Consider the following 15,531-nt stretch of genomic DNA (forward strand, 5'->3'; position numbering starts at 1 on the left):
GAAAGGGGTGAAGTAGATGCAGATTCAGCAGGTCAAGTGACAAAGGCTCATCTGAGTCAAGAACCTCATGCAAGAGGAAGTATTTCCGATGATCACATAGCTCCCAACACAGAATTTCAGAGCAGACCTGACACTAGAGCTGTGTGATCAAATTGAAGTGTTTGGGTCCATTAGCAATAATTTCTGCTAGGCAAGGGAATAGGTTTAAAGATATTTGTTAAGTGAAAAAAAAAAACCCTACCGTTTGTGTTTTTTTATATGAAATGAGAACAAAGAGAGGGGGGGGAGACTAGGACTTGAACTATGCATGGGAAAGTTGGGGTTACTGTCAATAAGGAAGGGGAGGGGGAATTAGGGGAGGGAATTGAAGGAGCTTTGACAATTGACTCTGAATTCTCACGTATTTTAAGATTGTTTTTGACAATATTTTTACTGATATGTTGGTCTTGTCATTTTTTAATGCAATTTAAAAAAAAAGATGCTTACATGTCTTCTTGGCTACCACTAGGTGGTACTAGTAACAGGACAGAGTCCTGTGTTCCTGTGTTCGTCCATAACACCTGCATATGTGTCTAACTTTAGACCCCTGCACGTGGGTCTAACATCCTAACTTTAAAATGCAAAACAAAGTTGTCAATTATAATTACCATATGTCCTCGGAACTTAGGGAGGCAGGGTCTCCAGTCTTCCCTTTTGTTCTCCTTCAGATACGAGATCTAGGGTTTTCTATTTAATTTGTATCAACATACATAAAAGTAAAACATAATATTGGTTCTAAATGGTATACAGTATGATACCCAGATTTATCTCAAGATCCCCACCTTGCTATGATATTCCTAAACCAAATCTTAATCAGATGCATAGGAACAGTTAACTTTTCTCTGTGATCTTCCCCTGAGCTTCTCTAAATCCAAAACTAGGTCTTTCTTTCCATCCACTTACCCTTACCTCTCTTAGACAGTCACCTGGCACCACCACCATTTGTTTGGAAATCGTTATTTTTTTTTTTTTACACTCCATATAATGGACTACTGAGGACCTAGACTTTTCCTCTTCCTTACTTATTTCACTACCCTTTTCAAAGGAGAGAGAAAAGGTAAAGGTAAGAAAGTGAATGTAAACTTATCCCTATGGCTTTGTACTGACATTCAGACTTAATCATACATTTCTTCAAAGGCAAGTACTGTGCTTTTCAGTTCCTTTCTATTTCCCCATGGCACCTCCCGTGACGCTGCACCTACAGTGGGCAACAGACAGAAACATTGCCCCTCATCCTCTGTCTATACTCGTGCATGATTACTGCATCCCACAAAAATGCAGCATTTGTGATTTCACTTCTGGGGACTTTTGCCCTTTTGTGCAGAGCTTCTCTCCCCTGACATCATGGACTGATCTGAACTAGCTACTGTGTTGATCTTTGTTCTAAAATAATACATCATTCCAAAACCAAATGCTGGAATCTCCCAATCCTGGTGTTAGCCTAGCCTGGGAGGGGCGCAGTGGAAACTCTCATATGGTCTCTCTTCAGGACAGCAACCAGGCCAGCCTGGCACAGACGGAACTACTCAGTCCCAAAAGTGTGCAAAGCCCAGAGGTGCCTGCCGTGGCAACGAGGCTCTGACTTGGCCAAAGCATGCTTGTAGTTGTAATCCTCCCTTGACATGGCATGGCATTTTACCCTCTGACCCCAAACCCCTTTCCCCACCCCACCCTCCACCTCCAGTGGGGGCAGTTTACTGAGTCTGCCTTTGGATTAAACCCAAGAAAAGAGTGACCAAGGTTACAGACTTGTACTTGGCATTCCCTGCTTGTCCAGTTGAATTGCCAGTAAATACCAGACAGAAGAGTCAGAAATGTTCCATGCAAAGGATATTAGATACTAAATGGTTATCAGCCACTATCCATCAGTAATAATAATAAAGACAACTGTTTATTTGAGCTCCTGCTTTGTGCCAAGCCCTGTGCCAAGTACGTTGTATATTTTATCTTATTTGATTTCCTCAACCACCAGTGTAGTAGAATTATTGCTCCCATTTTACAGAAGAGAAACAGAGACTTAGCAAGGTTTAAGTGACAGGCTCAGATTTATCTATTTTCAAAGGTCTTTTTAGTCTCTATCCTATTCTGAAGATAGTTAAGGGTTTCCAATTGTTTGGAACCCTTTTTTTTTACACTCCATTTAATGGACTACTGAGAACCCAGACTTTTCTTCTTCCTTACTCCTTATTTCACTACACTTTTCAAAGGAGAGAGAAAAGGTAAAGGCAGGAAAGTGAATGTAAACTTATCCCTATGGCTTTTTACTGACATTCAAACTTAATTACACATTTCTTCAAAGGCAAGAACTACGCCTTTCAGTTCCTTTCTGCTCTCCCAGGGCATCTCCCATTGTGATGCTGCACCTACAGTGTTTCTCAATCCTTGTTTTGCCTCAGTGACTGGCTGGTCTCTTGCTCACACTTGGGGTCCAAAAGGTTAGTGATGGGATGTAACTCAAGGTTTGCAATATTTCATGGGTTCAGATTATTTTTATTATCTGTTTTCCCTTACCATGGGTCTTTCAAAATTAAATTTACAAACTGAAATATTTCATCTATTTTTTTAAATGAGTCTAATTTTATTGTTTTAAGGAAAACTAATCAAGGGTAGTTGGTTGAAACAGTAAACAAGAATAAATCTACCAGACTCTTCTCTTTCCTGGGAACTTTGAGCTGGAACTTGTTTTCATGATATAATTAGGCAGGGACTTCTGTGGATTAATTTAAAAGACTGAATTATAATCACCTTTTTTTTTTTTTCAAAACAGTTTTCTTCTCTGCTACCCCTGGATGAACCTGGCTCTGCTTCTCCAAATTCAATGATGTCAGGTCAGCAGGGAGCAAATTTGAGACTGGGCAATTCCCATCAGCTATTAGCTAGGGAGATCTTTCCATCCCCAAGGTCTCAGTTCGGCTCTAAAGGGCATGTTTTCTTTTTGACAAATGGGGTTAACTCCTATTAACGGTAATAGGCGTTACGCATGAACATGCAGAAGGCTCTATACCCTGAAGATTTGCCCACGCTGCTTGTCACCAGGCCAAAGTCAACACATTTTCACTCCTTGGCTCCATCCGAGAGTTGGTACCTGAATAAGACTCTAGATGATGAAATTCCAACACCACACGTTACGTCTGCATGTCTCATTTAAAGTAGTGACTTTAAAAAATGGGCTCCTTTCTTTTCTGTTCAATTCTAGACCTGCCAGGCCATTGTAAGCCTGCAAAGGAGGTGAAAAGACTTTTCTGAGCAGTTCTTTTCTGCCCAGATGTCACACAACTTCTAGCAGTGACATATACCCAGGACTACATTCATGTCCTATTCTGCAATGCTTGCATTCTGGTTTACCTTCAGCTGATTTGATCATTATCAGATGCTCTATCATGAAATGAAAAGCAGGTAGGAAGAAAGAGAGACTGAAATGTGAATAACAAACTGTTCAAGACGAGACAGCCAGTTCTTGAGGGCTGGCTCAGCTTGCCTGAGAGGCAAGTTTCAATGCCAAATAAGCCCAAGTAAGAGGCAACCTTGTTTGTATTATACTTAATAAGCCCCAATGGGAAAAGGGACCACAGAATGAAATGATCTTGCCTAATATTTCTTTTTAAGTTCTTTACTGTCTTTCATGTATCTCATAGTCTAAAATGTAATGGTTATAAGAACACTAATGCACCAACACTCTTAAAATATATTTTAATGACTTTAATCTTGCTGCCTATGTAGCTATTAGTAGCAGCAGTGGCATTTGCCATGTGTTTAAACTCAGTACTTTCTGCATATGAAGGGTTTTACTAACAGCTAGAAATTCTTCATCTGAAAAAGGACTGGGAAACAATGATTAATAGTGAGGTGAAAACTCTTTCATTCTTTCCAAAATTATTTTTAAGGACATAAACAACTCACCTTCTTAACTGCTGGTATTAATCTACAAAACACAAAAAGTCAACTTGTGGTAGCCTTTTCAATACTGTTGGCCTCCATTCCTGGCTCAGGAGATAATATAAAGCAGTTCAACTGGTTTTGTCTTGTTTGAGAAACTAAAATTAAAATCTCAGGAGTTATTTACCTTCACCCAGAAAAAAGAAAAAATGTGATCTACCAGAAAGAGTCATAAAAACAGTTTTCCAAATATGTGGACCTTTTTAATCTTAGTACCACTCTAAAAAAAAAAAGTTTTTAAAGGTGCCCCCCCTTTCCCCCCAAGTCTTTCTTTAGTTGCAGTGAAAACTTTAGGTTTTATTCTCATCTTTCAGCTACTGGCATGTGACAATCTACTCTAGGGGATGACTGCCTAAATTACTACATCCATAAATATTCTAGTGGAAAAACACTTGCAAGGCTCATTTTCAGAAGTGCGCTGCGGTACCTCAAAGTTGAAACCTAGCTCTTAAGACCAAATTCAATTCTAGTTTTCCACATTATACTCAACAATTTTCCAGGTGTTATTTTATACATCATAACTCCAAATATATGATAGAAAAGAGCTTATAAGGATGCAATATAAGCTAATATTGCAGTTTATTTCAGGAAAAAACTACCCAATGTTGGTGAATTCCATTGTTCATACTAACCCAATATTGGTTGTCAAGCAGCCTCTAGCATTTAGTCTTGGCTTGGATGAGTGATTTTTTTGGAAAATAAAATTTGGACAAATGTATGTCATACTGGCTCTTGACACAGTCACTCTCTTTTTTTGTTTTGTTTTGTGTTGTTTTTAGAAATCATAAATCAGACCCTAGTTGTCAAATTTTAAGTTTTTGAAGAAGAAATAGCAAAAGTTACCAAAGTTAACTGAGTTGAAACCATTACAACTAATTCTGACTCTTTCCTGGGAGTCTTCTAATCAAAAATTACTTGGTTAAATGAATAAATGTGCTATCTTAACTGAATCCTTGAAGGAGTAAAGTTGTTTATACCCTGTGTTACTAGTCCCCAGTCAATCAATGATTGGGAAGAGTATTGCATTTCGGACAAGTTTATTGAGTGCCCTCAATAAGGGGTTGGGAGTGGGGTGGCAGTAAGTTGTGGAGATGACAAAACGGTCCCTGGATTATCTTACAAGTTTCAGTTGTTGGGACAAAAATATAAAAGTAAAAACACAACAAGCAAGTACAGTATATGAATTATCTGCTAAAGGAGGGGAAATCTGTTTTATCTTCCTGTTGTTTTCAGCCTTCATTGTTCTTATTAAATTCCATTTTTAATCCGTTTATAGGAACATTTGAAGTTTACCAAGTTGAGATCTAAAAGATAGATGTGTTAGCATTACCAAAAAATAATTTGTGATTGCAGGTCCTGGACCGCAATAGCTAACATTTTCTTGTTTTCAGTAGTACACATAGATTGCTCCCTTCCAAATATACCAATTTAAAGACAAGCAGAAATATTTTCATACAATAGGTAGGATTTTCAAGTTTTAAACACATAGGACTCAGAGTCCAACCTCTTGAGCTCCCTTTTCTGGCTCAGCAACTTCTTCTACACATCCCCAGGGTGAGTTGCTTGGTCTCTTGGAATCTTAGTCTCTCTGCCTGTTAAGAGGAGAGAAGGGGTAATGCTTTTACCACAGGGGTGTTGGTAAAATTAATTAGCATTTATAATGTGCTCCATTAAGGTCCTCAGGTGACGCACAACTTACAATTTATGTGGCTCTTGATTATTGCATAAAGTTTTGAAAACTGCCCTCAGTTTTTCAACTCAGGCAAAAAATATAACAATTCTTTATAATTCAAGCATAAGATTAAGTGTAGGAACATTTTGGCTTTCCCAGGAACAATTATTTCCCTGGGGTGAAAATATTAGCAGGTTACAAAAGCTTATTTTCTCAGGTTTAGACTATGACTAGAGTAACTTTAACTTATAGGTGATGAAAGTCAAAAGAACAAAGTTTTTAAATGCCATTTTAATAGATTATTCTGCCACCTATGGTGGTGGTTTTTTTTTTTTTTGTTTGCTTGTTTTTTGTTTTTACATTTTATTTGGAAATAAATTCAAAGTTATAGGAACAGTTGCAAAAACAATACAAACCCCATACACAGAACTCCAGCATTCCCTGACCCCCCCCATACCCTGATCCACTAACTTTAACATGTCACACCGCTATTTCTTTCCCTCCCTCCCTATCATCCATCTATTGCTCTGTCTTCTGAACATATGAGAGCTAGCTGCACACATCCTTGAACAAACACTATAATTCACATATACAATTCTCATGAATAAGAACATTCTTTTATGCAATCCCATTAAGCACAGCTAAGAAGTACAAGAGATTCAACAATGATACAAAGCTTACATTCTATATTTCCTTTTCCTTATGTCTCAACTTGTCCCTTTGAGCCTCCTCTCCTCCATCCTCAGATCCCATCCAGGGTCATCCTTGGCATTCAATTGTCCTCTATTTAGACTGTCTTTTTTTTTTCTTTTTCTCAATTGTGGAAACATATATACAGCTTAAATTTCCCATTCCACCCCCTCCCTAGCATTCCATTAGTGGGATTAATCACATTTAGAATGTTGTAATGCTATCATCTTCCCACCGTCCATTACTAGAAATTTCCCTTCACCTCAAACAGCAACCCTACACTTATTTCTTAACCCCTCATTGCCTCTTCCCCCATTTCTCTTAACCCATACTCTACTTTTCATCTCTATGGTCATATTCTCTGATAATTTCTTCGTGTTTACTGTGGGGCTTAAAATTAAACTCTTAAATCCATAACAATCTTGTTTTTCTTTGATACCAAATTAATTTCAATAGGACACATAAACTATGTACCTATACTCCTCCATTCCCCCATGGTGGTGTTTTAAACTACTCACAATTGAAGGGAAATCAGTTCATCTGTTTTATAATTATTTAATTTTAGCACCTAAAAGAAACCCAAAAAGTCATTTGGTTGATCTCCCCTTCTACAATAATAACACTGTTACTTTAATAATAGTAATAATAAGAATAATTTATTGGCTACCTACTCTGCAAGGCAACATTATCATCTTCATTTTATAGGTGGCTCAGGGAATTTAAGTAACAGAGCAGAACTCAAACCCCACACTGCTGGATTCCATAGGTTATCTTTTTACCACCCCCAAACAACTTCCTCCAAGAAGAAGTTATGCCTAATGTTGCCCTGTATAGAAAGGCATTTCTTCTCTTTGTCTCTATCCTCTCTCTCTGATTTTAAAAATTAAACTGCGATATTCTAATAGAACCTAAATCCTGTTCACCAAAAACTCAAGATTATTCCTAAATCATCAGTTAAAAGTTATTTTAAAGGGCAAGTAGTTTAAGATCACTGTAAAAAGATACTTTTATAAATATTTATTGACAAGACAAAAACTGCACACATTCCTTGAGAATTGACTTAGTTCACTCCTTCTTAGTGATTTTTTACACTAAATTAATGTGCATTCTATTTACAAACTTCATAAAGTGTGAAATACATACAAAAATAAAGTATACTTATCTTTTGAAATGTCTAAAATCCATCATCTCCTCATCTTGTAATAAGACAAGCATATATCATTGCCATTTCATGTCTCAGTGAAATGTACTATGTGTAATGCACAAATTAGCTTATATATCTAAGAATGCTTTGAAAGATTGAGCTCAATATTTAAACACAGAAATTATTGGTAAAGTATTATTATGATTGTGATGACCATTTTAAATGATAATGATATACTTTCTTATGCCTTTGAGCAGCAGGCAAGACTACCTAAGAAAGATATTAAAAGAATTTTGTAGGCACCTCTGTATACTATCAATGCATTCAAACAGTGATTAATAATACACACAAAATTGTAAAATTTTGTTCATACAATTTACTTCCACATAAATTGAATAAATCATCTTCATTATCTATTATTGAGCCAATAGGGCCCAAAATTCCAGAAGAACACAAAAACTTGAAAGGCACTTCAGAGAAGTCAATCTCAACTTGATATCCATCTTTGTCCTTTAACTGTGGCTCCTGTCCCTCTGTTTAACATTCACTGACAATTAAATGGATGGAGAGACCTTATGGAATTCACACCACTGTTCTAGGCCGGTAAATAGCTGCCTAGCTAGGGAGGCCATATAATGATGCTGGGCTGGGAACACATAATTTATTGAAATATTGCACCTGCATCATCCTCCGAGTGTAAGTCCCTACACAGTGAATCAGCTCTGCCCTGTCTGTAACTTGGGTAAAAAAAAGAGGGACATAGGCCAGCAAACATCCTGCTCTATGCCAGGACTCAAATTAAACAAAAGCAAAAACAGCCATTCCCCACACTTCTAGAAAGATTGACTTGGACTTAATCTCCATTCTCAGATTTACTGTGGCAGGTATAAGAGCCCAGCAGCCCCCCCGGGAGCCTTGTCTCAGCTGTGCAGTGCAGCTCCCTCCGGGTCACAAGGCTCCACTTCATTAGCAGAAAACACCCTGAGAAGGTTCCCTGAGGGACTGAATTCAGTGCTTTTGTCTGCCTAGTGAAAAACACAAGCCTCCTCCAACAACTCCCAAGGGATATTCCCCAGGGAATAACGTATAACACTAAACTGACCCAATTTGTAGAACAAGTTAGCTAGATGAAGAAAACAGGGTCCCATAAACTTAATGACTTTGCAACTTTGTAGTGTGAGTTTAATTTGCTATCAGAAATTGATTAATTATACCTCCAAGATTGATGCCCATTCTTATCTATATATCATTGAAAATTGGCTGTGAGTTTTCAGGAAAAAAATCAGATATTTAGAGAGCATTGAATGTAAATGCAGGTATTAAAAAGACTAAGAACTTTCTTATTTAAGAGCTTGGTTGAGAGTAACATGTTATTAATGCAATTTATTATAATGCAATATAATGACCTATTTAAATCATTTGATTTTCTAATTTTTTTCTTTAAAGTTAGAAATTTTTACACTGTTCTAGATCTGAAATACATTTATTTACACGGAAATATTTCATAAAAGTCTTTAATTTTATAAATGGTATATAGTCCCAGAACTTAAACAAAACAAACAAATCCAACAAAAACAACAAAAAGAAGTTATAGGGTAGGTGGTAGAGAGGAATTAGAACTGATCCTTTTTTCATATAATTCACTTCTCCTGCTTAATCAGACAGAGATGTTCCATGTCAACAGAAGAAAAAGCAATTCCAATTTCCCTTTTAATGCATAAAGGAATCAACTCTTATGATGAGGAAGTGTTTTCAGTTATCTTATATTAATGATAAAGAATGAGGAGTCATTATCCACATGGAAACACTGTACTTTGGTACAATAAAACTCAAAAACTGAATTCCTAAAACAACTAAAAATAGATAAATAAAAATTCTGCATGAACTGATTTCAGAGATGAAATGTCTTGACTAATTCAAAAAGTATCGGTCCTCCCCCGGCCCCACTAGATTTCCTTAATTTATCTAGTTACATAACTGATTCTGCTACTTGTAAACAAACAGCCCCATTGCTTGACAATTCTGGATCTGTGGGTTTGTACTGCTATTTCCCTGTGGAGGTTGAGAGCTGCATAATGATTTATTCTTTCCCCACCCCCTGCCTTCTTTTCCTATTTTGCTGCCTCTTTTTTTTTTTTTTTTCTTTTTTTTTCTTTTTTATCTAAGTAGGTTAAAAAAAATCCAAGGGAACTAAACGTGAAAACAAACCTTGGTGCTACAGGATTGAAGCCACCAATTGAAACACCCTAGGAACGGGAAATACAGAATGCAAGGGTCTCATAGTCGGATAAACTCCCCAAAAGGAGACTTCTAATATGTATTAATTTCAGCATCCCCTGGACTCCTAACCATATGCTTTTGTATAAGTAGCTTTGACTGCCATGATTTCCCACGCACGAAACTCTCGCTGGCTTCAAAGACAGCGCTGCATGCAAAAGACACGTGGGGGTGTAGTTCGGGAGGAGAATGGAGATAGTAGGCAGAATGTGGGTGAATTAACATTTTTGAGTTGGTGCTTTTTAATTTCAGTGCTACCTTTCCATGGAGTGTCCCAGTTATAATCCTGACTCCTGGAAAATTAGATTTCTGTACTGGTTATTAGATTTAACCAATTACCTAGAATTAAAACATGCCTAATTCCAACAGAGAGAAGTTAGATTCCCCATTGGCTCTTAGGTTGTGTGTTTAATTTATTTTAGATAGTGTACAGTAAGTCCAATTTATGATATGAGTTTTGGGGCATACATTTACTGGCACTTAGTGTTACTGACAGAATCTTTAGGAAACATTTTCCTTACATTACAATTTAATGCATTTAAAATAAATACAGAATAAATTAAGCTTTTTGAGTTTGAAAAATTTAGAAAATTGTTTACTCTTAAATGAAGGACAACAAGGCCTTTAAATACCTTCATTGATTATATGAAACGTAGGTCCTCCTTTTGTGTTTGCTATTTTAGAAGACCTTTATTTCTAAATGCTTTCAGACCATTTTCTCTCCTATTTATCTCCCATTCCTCTACCAGTCTGGGCATTGTAAATTATTTCTATGCCAAAGAATCTCTTGGAACATTAGAGTCTAATCTACTAGTAGCTTTTCTTCTTTAAAAAGGGCTTGGAAGTATTCTATTAGCTGAATCAGGGCAGACATCAGGATCTTTTGAAATTACAAAAGGCTTCTTTGAATGCTGTCTTGGGAGGTTTGCTTTTATTCCCAGGAATATAAGTAGTCTGTGATGAAAGTATATCTGATGATCTCTATATAAGTTTACTTTTTTAAAAATCATTTTGTCTTTTTTTAAAAATCATTTTGTCCTAAGAATTTTTTAATAGTATATTCCCTAGGTTTACTTTTTAAATTTATTTTTCTGTTTGTATCTTGCATAAGAAGGCCCAGTGCTCTCTGGCATTGACCCTTGTCATTCAGTTTGGAGACAAAAGTGGCAGGCCCAAGTTCTGTAGCCAGCAGACTAAAATGAGATTGCTGAGCCCAAGAAATCAAGAGGAGCCTCTGTATTCCTCTTGAAGACTGCAGCTGGAGCTTGCCGGTCTTTGCCCTGGCAGGTCTCCTAGGGTCTGTTAGAAAACAATAAAAGCATACACCTTTGGAGTTGGAAAGGATGATCCTTCGCCTTCATCTTTTATAAAAGTCCCTCATTTTAGAGATGAGAAAAATGCATCCCAAACAGGAATCTTGATCTTGAGAGCAAGCTTCCTATTTGTATTCCTTTTTAATTCGAGTTCACATCAAGCAATATTCACACATTATTAATGGACCTAGACCCCAAAATCTGTTGTGACTACTCTGTCCACATGGTGGAGGGATTGTGGAAACATGGGGGTAGGGGAAGTACTGGTTTCTTCCTTTGAAAGGATTGAAAAATACAGAGCAAAACATTGGACTAAATTTAAGGACAAATCTCCATATTAGAAAAACATACTATGTAATCTGAAGAATGTGTTGACGGCTTCACCAGGAAATACTTCCATAGGGATCTTCTTTTTCATTTTATGAGTCTGATGAACTGATTTGTGAGCTTAATTCAAACAGATTTGAAAAGGCCAAAGAAGAGGGAGCAGATTCAAGGACTGAAGGTTGAAATTTCAAACCAGGACTTAAAGACTAAAGGATGATCTTGATCCAACCTCTGTATTTTTGAGGGCACTAACCTTCAAGTAAACATCCTATATTAACTCATAGTAAATATTAATTTTGGAAGGATGAAATAAGATAACAGTATTGAGTTCATTAATATGTCTAGATTAATACATTGCTCTTCCTTTACTGCACATCTGTCATCCTCCAATTATTGTGTTACTAAATTGTGTTACTATGAGGGCATCTAGAAGACATTGTATTCAATCCAGACACAGGAGCCACAGCACCATAAGCACAAAAGGACTCTTTTGGAAAATTCAAGCATTTTTATAATATACATTTCGTAATTTTAACAAATAGAAATGAAAATGGAGATAATTTTTTTTATGATATCAAAGCCCAGTGTTCCAAATTTGGAGGCCCGTTTTATGTTGTATTTTAAAACTATGTGATACTTGAGGGTGATTATAAAATAAGTGCTTATATTTTCATCGTAAATAAGTACAAGCTTGCCATCCTAAGACTTATTTTTTGCTAACCAACTTATAGTCTATCTCTATTTAGGAGTGAATTTTTCTCTTGATTTAATGAACTTCCCTTACCATTATAAAATTAAGAACAACTTCAAAATTTGGGTAACATCTTAAGTAGAAAAACAGACCTGCTTAAAACTCCCAACCAGGTAATCTAAATTTCATATGGTATTTGTGTCTAGAGCCAATCTACCTACCACAACATGATTATGATCCAGCCCTTAAAGGGTAATTTTTTTTTAAATTTAAATTGATTTAAATTAAATTGATTTTTTGAACGGTTACTGGCAAAAGAACATTTCTCTCAGGGAGTAGATATTTCTTTTAGCTTTCTGTACTTGAAAAAGTGAAATAGAAATTACAACTTTAAATGGAAAGTAATAAAAAGTTTCAAGTTTGCAAAATCACTTAGGTTTTTTGCTGTACTGAATAATGATTTTTTAATTAATAATGAATGGTAGCTAAATAATTCCTTTAAATTTTAAAAAGGCCTATAACTTATAACATCTACTATTGTCCCCCTCCAGATGTTCTCACAGCCTTTCTGAATAAGAGAATAAGAGGTCTGCCAAAAGACCTGTAAAAGAAAATCTCTTCCTATTTTATATTTTCTTATAGTATGTTTCCTTTTTTAGGTTCTTTGACTTATTAATGCCTTCTTGCCTCTGGTCTCTATAACTGGCTTCATGGATTTTTACTGAAAGATTAACAGCTAAACTTATGAAACTGGAGATTTAAGAAATAAAAATCTATTTTTAGAAGTAAAAGTCCCTTTCAGAGGCTTCTCAAATTTTCATCTCAATACCTTATTTTCTATAATCATAAGCTCCAACTATGAAACAGTAATTATGGAGGGTTGCATGTTCAAGCCATGGAACCACGTGTGGTTGTGTTTGTGTGTGTGTGTTGGTATGTGTTGGTTTTTTGGTTATTTTTTTATATAGTTTAAAAATTTACTTTCTTACTCCACATATCTGCTTCCTGTGTATCTTGGAAACACGTTTAATTATTTTATAAACAAAGTTATTTTTTAAAAGTTTACTGTTACATTATGATTATCTGAGGAGCAGAAGCACTAGTTGAGGAAACAGTGGAAAAAGATTGTATTTCTGCTATTTCCACACAATAGCCCCAAACATCCCAACAAGAAAAGAAGGGTGTGTCTGTGGTCACAACTGTCCGCAGATGTCTCCATGATTTGGTGCTTTAACAAAATCAGAGAAATTGGACCATGGTCTTTTCTTTCATTTCCACCTCTGGTCTTGCTGTCTGGTGGGGTCAGGGCCTCACGTCGCTGGAAGCTTTGGTTTGGCCTACTGGGACTGTTCTTTGTGCAGGGAATTGGCTCCATGTAAATATGGTTCTTGGGTTCAACAGTACCTCAGACTGCTGTTACCAGAACTCTCCAAAGCAAAACAGCTAAAAGGCCTTAGATGAGCAGGATAGTCGGTGAGGGAAACAGTTACAAAACAGCATGATCCTATTTTTATTTATTAAAATAAAACATAAGGGGGCATGCATGTGCAGACAGACATACACACACACTTAAGCAGCCTTATCATCTAGTGTTGAAAAGCTTGGGTTTGGGGGTCATGCAGACTTGGGTTCTTCTTCCAGCCACGCCACTTCATCTCCCATTCTTCTTAGACTCAGAAACGATTTTCAGTCAACTGAGAATATTCACGAATAAAATATGCAGCCTTCATAAACTACTAAAACTCATTCCTAGGCTCTCTGATTCATACCTACAATCCTTTAGGTCTTAAAAAGCAGCCAGGCTTGGACTCCCTCACTGAGTCCCTATGAATTCAGGGCACTAGAATGCCCTGGGGTGGGCTCAAAATTCTTAACTCCGTGTTCACAGTATCTAATCCTCCCAACTCACCACTATCTAAACATTCTGCGACCCCTGCCTGGCCAAGGCCTATGCTCCTGTCACAAGAACATGCCCACCCTCCCCACTGCTTAATTTGAGTCCTATGAGACTTCTCTCCTGAGCTCAACTCCGTAAGTCCTTACTCTAATTCACACACATTTTGAGCACCAGTATCCCTTTGTCCTGGGCCTCCAAAGACCAGACTTTTCCTCAAAGTCATCTATCTGCCCAAGCAAATGATCAAAATTCAGCATCTCTGGTGTATAGATTAAGGAGATTTTACTCTACACTGAAAATATCCATTACTAATTAGACCCTGAACCATTTAAATATTTAGATTTAACCTAAAAATGAATACTAATGCAATAGATTTCATTTTATGCAATCTCTTTATTCTATATCACTAAAGAAGAGTTCCTTGAGTTGCTTAACTTAGAAAAGGTAAAAATAAGAGACATACTTACATTTAAGGGAGGACCATAGGGTTCCAGACTTCTTAGAAGAAAGTTCTTTCTTTTGTAACATCAAGACGGCTTTGTAGCAAACAGTGGATTAAAATGTATCATGGTGGGTAGCACTCATTGCAATTTATTCAACTGCATGACAGATGGAGGTTTTGTTCAGTCATCGCCAAGTGTTTACCCAGTGTTGTAGACATTGCAATTATTTTTAAAGTACTTTCTGTAATCTGCTTTCTGCAAATACAACTATTCTCTGGCTCTTGAAACTCTAATTGCTAGTTTCAGTGCTTTATAGGAGCCCCCAAAAAGGAAGCAAGGAAAGAAGGGAACCCAGAGACTAAGTGTGGGTTGGAAGGGTGAAGGTTAGGGATTGAGATTAGTCAAAGAGGTTTTTGAAAAGGCAGGGTGATGATCAGGAGGAGGAGAGCTGAAGTATGGGTTTGTGGAAGGACCTGGATGTGATTGTTATGCCAGAGCAGAGGCTCTATGGTTTCCTCATTCATTCCTCTTTGATGTTCCCCATAGCTTTTTACAAAGTTATTTTGTTTCTTGGCAAACTGTACTTATAAAGCACAGACGTGAAGCCGGCTAATGCTGGGAAAGGACATAGGTCTTGCTAATTGGAAATGCTCTGATAAAACTGTTGAGAGTCTTCTTTATGTAGGTCAAGTAATTATTGATTATAGCTCTGTATTGAAATTAAAATGCTCAGCAATTTTGACCTAAAAGTGAGTTGAGACTAACCAAGTACAATTCCACTGGCAATATTTGGGTCTAGGCCTGAAACTCAATTGCTTCTGGGCAAAGGTAATCTTCTTATACGTCAATATCTCTCTTCCTTCAGATTTGTCACTTACGGTGGTTAAAAGAACTATATCTGGTTTTATGATAACCTGAAAACGTTATTTAAAATAACAGAACTTGCAGATTCACAGAAGGAAAATTATCTATCAAACATTTCATCTTTACTAAAAAATATACAATATTTAATTAAAAAAATTTTTAGAAATACAGCTGACTTACTAATTCTGATAAAATGCATAAAATGTATCTACACTGCAATTTTCAGCTGTGATCTTGA

This window comes from Choloepus didactylus, chromosome 17, assembly GCF_015220235.1.
Source record: "Choloepus didactylus isolate mChoDid1 chromosome 17, mChoDid1.pri, whole genome shotgun sequence".
Lineage (NCBI taxonomy): Eukaryota > Metazoa > Chordata > Mammalia > Pilosa > Megalonychidae > Choloepus > Choloepus didactylus.